A 7,197-nucleotide genomic window follows, 5' to 3' on the forward strand; every position below is an offset into this window, starting at 1 on the left:
GTGACCAGTGGAAAGTCTGAAGACCTGTAGAAAGTGCCAAAGAAGCCGGGGTGACAGGGTCGCTCCAGACACTCCAGGAAGTAGATATACGTGAACTGCCATGGGGATATTTTCACATTTAACGGCGCATAGAGCTGTGTTGGTGCCTACCAGCGGACAGAAGCTCAGATCACATGTCCTTCCCTCTCAGCAATACATCCCTTTTCCCTTTAACACGAGAGCCGTTGAGCTGAATAACCGGCATTGTCACCTTTTGCGTCTCAGTTCTGATGCAATGAGCCTAACAGTTTAGACACTAGGACTTCAAGTGACCAGGAGACTTCAGGTGAGGACTTGAGCACAGCATGGAGGGTGAGACGCCAAGGGGCTGGGGAGTGAGGACATGCTCGCTAATTCCAAAGAGGACCAGAGGCCACATTACAGGAGCGGACGAGGGCTACAATTCTATGGTAACTTTGTTGGAAATAGGAGCAGATGATAAAATAAAGACAAGAATAGAAAACAGAAATGAAGAGAATGAAGAAAGAAACTGGCAGAGAGAAACAAGAATACATTTCTCCCAAACCTGCAATCACCATTGTGTTTTCTCTGATATTTTAATGCCCAGAGAACATTTTAAAATGGATTACAGTTAAAATTATGTCAGGCTAAATATATATGGGATATATTATGATTTCTTAATAGGGCATTTCACATAAAATATTGCAGAATGCCATTTAGATAATCTACTTGAAATCTTTGAGAATTAAGCACATGAAACAAAAAACACCTTATGTCACTCACTGGATAACACACTTAAACCACAGAAAACTCTCTTTAGTAGAGAGTGTGGTAAATACATATTTCTGCATATGTGTTTGTGTGGGGGGAGGGTATGGAAAAGGAGTTTCAATGGTGCTTCAAATATTTCTCCAAAAGAACATTTTAAGTATTTTCTTTGCCATTTTTGTAAGAGAATTTTTTTCTACATTGTAACATCTTGCACAACCGAACACATAATGGTATTTGAGGAAGGGTAATGTAACTATCATTTTAGAGTAGCCAATGTTTTTAAAAAGAAATCCAAGTTTTGATTTTAGATTTACAAAAATCTATCCGCAGAGTAATTACACATATAGGTAAAACAACTGAGCAAACATTTTCCAAAGCACCTTTGGCCTTGGGAAAAATGTATTTAATTTTAATTAATTTTGGGAATCCTATTAGTTGTGAACTTTGAGTTTTGCTGCAAAAGATATTAAGCTACCTTTCTCTAAAATGTCACTTCATGATAAAGACTTTGCTAAGTAGAAATGGGAGCCTCATTCCTCATAGTGTAGGTGTTATGAGGACCCAAATACACAGGGGGATTCAGTAAATGATAAGACGAGCCTCATCCGTGATGGGAGGAGAGTGTATTAACAAAGCGACTGGGAAAAAAAGAAACTTGAAAAAAATCATTTAGAAACAGCCTAATAGAAAATACATATGAATGACATCAATTAAAATGAAAGTATAAAATAATGGGTAAATTAGCAGAATAAATATACTGTATCATGCCAAATAATGTATTACCTCAACTAAAAGAAATTATGTGACTGAAGCAAAAGAAACATTACCATAAACCAACTTACCTACATAAAAACATTATTTTCAAAATAGACATATAAACATAATCCAAAATAAAAAACAAGATAATGAGGCAAATTTGCAACATAGCAAAGGGAGGTCTTCTATACTTATTTGATTCACATTAAGAATAATACACAAAGAGGGGCTCCTGGCTGGCTCCATTGGTTGAGCATCCGACTTCAGCTCAGGTCATGATCTCACAGTTTGTGGGTTCAAGCCCCACATCAGGCTTACTGCATCAGCACAAAACTGCTTCAGGTTCTCTGACACTCTCTCTCTCTCTCTGCACCTACTCTGCTCATTCTGTCTGTCTTTCTCTCTCTCTCTCCCTCAAATATAAATAAACATTGAAAAACATTAAAAAAAAAAAAAAGAACAATATACAAAGAGACTGATGGAGAAAAGGTCATCAGTGACAATTTAAACAAGAATTCCAGAAAGAAATTCTACACACAGGAAAAGGTTTAAACACTCTTGTTCTCACAATAAAATTAACACAAGGGTGAAACACTTAAAGTTTTAAAATGCATTTTTTACAAAAAGGAAAATAACTAAGGGTAAAATGGGTATTATTCTTTGCTTCTGATATCAATGTATATTGATATGAAATTTTGGACAATTTGATAATATACATTAGGGATAATATATAGGATGTTCATATCTTTGGCAAGTTACTCAATTTGAGGTCTTAATATTTATCGAGTACATTTTAGGTGCTTGATATTCTGTACTAAGTCCCTTATCTGGACCATTTATTGAATCATTTCAAAATGTATGAGAAAATTATCGTTCCTATTTCATAGTTGTCAAAAGTGAGATTCTGGTTACTTATGAAAAACGTGCATCTGGAAAATGTTAAGACAGTCATGAAATATCAACATGATCAAGTAAGCGGCATTAACATTAATCGGTATATACATTATTGCAAAACACTATAAGAGGTATAACCGGTGCTTTGCAGAAACGCAAAACAAATTCCGCGGTATTAAGGTGTGTACTTATCAACACTTTGACATCACTTTCCTGCCTCACGTCTTCACTCCCTCACTTTGCTTTCTGAATCACCTCCCTGCAAAATTCCACCTAAGTCCGGATCTCAAAGTCTCTGTGCTCCTGGGACCTAGGCCAGGAAACTATAGATGTGAGGGTTTATTTTAGGTTCAACGTGATAGTCAACCTGTGCCCAGATATTTAGCTGGGACTTACTCTGGGTAGGTCTATAGGGGTGCTTTTGGAAGAGATTAACATTTGAATGTGCAGATACAGTAAAGCAGATAGCTCTACCCAATGTGGGTGGGCCTCGCCCTATTCCTTAAAGGCCAGAGTAGAACAAAAGCGCTGAGTAGAAAACAATATGCTCTCTGCCTGCCTGTCTTGGAGCTGAGACATTTATCCTCTCCTGCCTTCTTGCTTGGATTCTGGCTGGAACTCACTCACATCACTGGCTCTCCGGAAACTCCAGCTGGACTTAGTCTCTACAATGGGATCAGCACATTCCCCATAATAAATCTCTTTATGTTCCTCAGAATCTCACAATGAATCTCAAAATCACATACCATATTATATTTACTTTTGAAGCCCACATATATTATTAAAAAGTGCCCTAAAATCGTATCAAAGGAAATTGGACTTTCCTAGCGAAATTGCTGCTATCTTGGTGAAGCCTGAGGATGAAGAAGCGATTTTTCGATGGTCTTCCTGCTGTGCTAAGACAATGAGTTAGCTTGATGTGTCTTTACAGCATCATGAGGCAGACTCTATTGTCATTGTCACTCAATCCCTGCTTGTCGATTGGGTTTCACTGTCATTTGTAACAGTGAGAGTAATATAGCAATAGTAGCAGCAAAGACAGTTAAGAGTTTCAAAGACAAATTATCTCAATTGAATAGCTCCAAGAAACAGAGACAAAGCATCATATATTCCTGTCCTGATGTTTCATTACATCACCAATTTCCAAGGGAAAAAAATATGAAAATCTGAGATAGCTACCATTATAAAATATTCATTCATAATTCATTTTCAGGCATTTCCCCAGGAAATGTACATGGATAAAGATAATGCTTTTCTGGGAGTTGCCTGTATCTCATTATTAAAGGTATCTCCTATAATAAATAGTAACACGGACAACGCAATTTCCATTTTAAAATTATGATTAAGAGATAACACCGTGTCCTGGCTTCTCAACCTCACCATCGTTAACATCTTGGGCCACATAATTCTTTGTTCTAACAGGATGCTCTGTGCATTGTAGGAAACTTCGTAACATCCTAGCCTGTGCCCACTACTTGCCAAAAATATCCCCAACTGTGTTGAGGAAAGATGTCTGCAGACATTGCCAAATGTTCTTTGGGGGGCAAAATGGTCCCTTGTTGAGAACCATTTACTTAGATGAATTTAATTAGTTCTTTTTTTCTGGTTCTTTTCAGTGGTACTATATAGAGCTTTTAAACGGAAGAAATTAAAGCCGTATTAAAATGCTATGTAGTATTCTTTCCTTGAGTCAGAATTAATAATCAATGAGATACGTGACTTCCTTAAATGTACTAAAATATAGGGAAAACATACATGGTGCTCTCCCTTAAATAATCTGTTTATATAAGATAATTTAAAGCAGAGTAGCTGCCATAGAATTTGAAAATGGACTCATTTTTGATGTACATTGTACAGATTTTCTCACAAAGAATAAGCCTCGGTAAATAAACTTAATTAGGAAAGAGCTACTAAATTTTCTAAACTAAGATATTTTATCTCTAGAAAAACCTAAAAATCATTAAGGGTATAAGAGATTTATTGCCCTTGTTTTAATGCATCTTTAACCCTAGGATTGTGATGGTAAGTATGTGTATGACAGATGTAACTTAAATTCTTTTATATGACCAGTCTGTAATTTCTTATGTGTGTTTTCACAAGGCGGGTTTCACCCTTTACATAAAAACTAGTAACAATGCAAAAATAACAATTAAACACTAATAATTCATCTCTATTTTATTCACAAATAAAATGCTAAAAACGAATGCTTTATTTGAAAATTACACGTAGGAGCCTCAAAACTAGAGATCACTGGCCAGGTTTAGAAAAAACATACAGCCAGAGACCTTCGGAATCATCTCTTAATACCATTTACACGCATACACCTACGCACAAACACACACATACATGCACACACGCAAGAGCCCTCAAAACTAACTTCTCTTCTTGCCTTCTTCATTTCTCTGTAATCTGTTTCATTCAAATCAGCCAGATGGATTTTTTTTTTTTATTTTACTTGAATCTTAAAATTTTCTGCTCAAAACTCTTACACTTCTGTCCCCACTCAGAGTAAAATCAACACTCTCTGTGATCTGACCCACAGCCCCTCCCAGTCCCCAGTGCCTGTCCTGCCCGCTCCGTGCCCTCCTCTCCCCACTACTCTTTCGTCACTCTGTTCTAACCACGCTGCCTCACCACGTGCCACGTGTGTGCATTCCTGACCCAGAGCCTTTGGTCTCATCACCCTCCCCAAGACAGGTCTCCCCTTCCTGGTCCGCCCCTTCTGCTGACTGTATGTGAACCAGCTCCTGCTCTCTGTGACTCCCATCACTTCATCCTGCCCTGGTTTACTTCTTAGCACTTAGCTGAGTGCCAAGCATTGGGCCGTAATGTCTCTGGACCAATGTCCCTGTTCCTAGAAGGCAGCCTGGAACTCAGTGAACTCTCTGTTTCCTCCTTCATTGAGTGATGATTGCAGCACTCCCTGCGACTCTATCAGGTTGAATGTGCCTGTATCCAGTTATCTTCAGTGTAGTGTGACTGTCACAAAACAGATCTCTGGGGCCGTGCATGGCATCCAACTACCCCATTTCTAAGATGAGCGGGAGAAAGTATGCTTAGTTATGGAAATTTGTGGCTTTTTCAAGTATAAGGTTTAAAAAACATTCTCTCAAAACTGCAGCAAGCCTCTAAGTAGAGATATTTCAGACAAAAATTAATTGCCAAGAAAGTTTTATCACTGTAGCAATCCATGAGGGGTTGAGTTGGTATGTTTATTTAGCTTCGTTTGTTTTCACCAAGTAGCTAAGCCACAAGACCAGGAATGGTCCTTTTATGTACAGCGGAGCAGCAGGGAAATTTCAGGAAGAGATAAAGTCAAGGCAGGGAGACGAAGCAAATAGATCAAAGCAAAGCAATAAGGAGACTTGGGGCAAGCTTCCTGGCACCCGGAGTTCAAGTTCCACAGTTCAACCGTGTGACGTAAACTTAGAAATCACACACACAAAGCAAAATGTATCAAAACAGAAAACCATTAAAATAAGCTAAATAATTCTGAGCAATATTTAAATAATATAGCTAAATTAATATAATGCAAGCTCCGTGGATATTAACGTGAATAAAATTTTACTTCAATATTTTACATTTTACTTCAATATTAATTTTGCAATACCGGAGGGATTCATGTGAAAGCTGAAAATTGGGGGATCTGATTTAGGAAATGCTATTTTTATTCCCCCTTCCTTCCTTCCTTCCTTCCTCCCTTCCTTCCTTCCTTCTACATTATTCACAAAGAAAATGAAGTTAGGTTCAAAACTTCCAGGTGAATACATGACTGTAAAAATTACTATACAACAATTTTTTAATGAAATGATGAGGATCAATAGTGAGTCACTTGATTATTTTAAAAAGTGGGTTCCTACAACTTCCATATAATGGTTGGAATTAGCAAAACAGTCGAGCAAGGCGACTTTGGCTCCCAATCCAAATTTCCATCAGAGCTGTGTTTCCTTTAAATCAGTTTCCTATACTGAGGTTCACAAAATCTTGCATTTGAAAAATAAAAAAAAAAGATGCTACAGTTCAAAGGAGTTTGAATGCCATCAACTTAATCCAAGAAGACGATAAGGTTTTTAATAAAAGATGTATTTGAAGCTACTGATTTCTTTTTTTTTTTTTAATTTTTAAAAAAATTTTTTTTAACATTTATTTATTTTTGAGACAGAGAGAGACAGAGCATGAACAGGGGAGGGTCAGAGAGAGAGGGAGACACAGAATCTGAAACAGGCTCCAGGCTCTGAGCGGTCAGCACAGAGCCCGACGCGGGGCTCGAACTCACACACCGCGAGATCATGACCTGAGCCGAAGTCAGACGCTTAACCGACGAGCCACCCAGGCGCCCCTGAAGCTACTGATTTCTGTAAGTAGGGAAAATAATCCTGAGTGTAAGCAGAAATCAGAGTACACTATTTCCCCTAAGGAATTTCCAAACTTTTACAAAGTTTCATTCTAAACTCTAAAATTATTATATATGCCTTGCCTGGGTATGAATGTTGCTAGGAATATATCTTAAGGGCATAATTCAAAATACAGAATAAAACATTATTTAGAGACATACTTTGCCATATTTATAACAAAGAAAAATGGAAACCAACTAAAAGTTTAACAACAGATACATCATTAAATAAAGTATGATTTATCCAAACCACAGGACCAACGTGTTTACCAAGCATTTGTAAGACGGCTTCAGTAAACTCCTCAGTTAGAATATTAAATTTATAAAAAGCAGCGTACACAACTGGATTTGTAGACTCTTCGCAATTTTAAAAAATTGTATGG

Source organism: Panthera tigris, chromosome B1 (genome assembly GCF_018350195.1).
Source record: "Panthera tigris isolate Pti1 chromosome B1, P.tigris_Pti1_mat1.1, whole genome shotgun sequence".
NCBI classification, from domain to species: domain Eukaryota; kingdom Metazoa; phylum Chordata; class Mammalia; order Carnivora; family Felidae; genus Panthera; species Panthera tigris.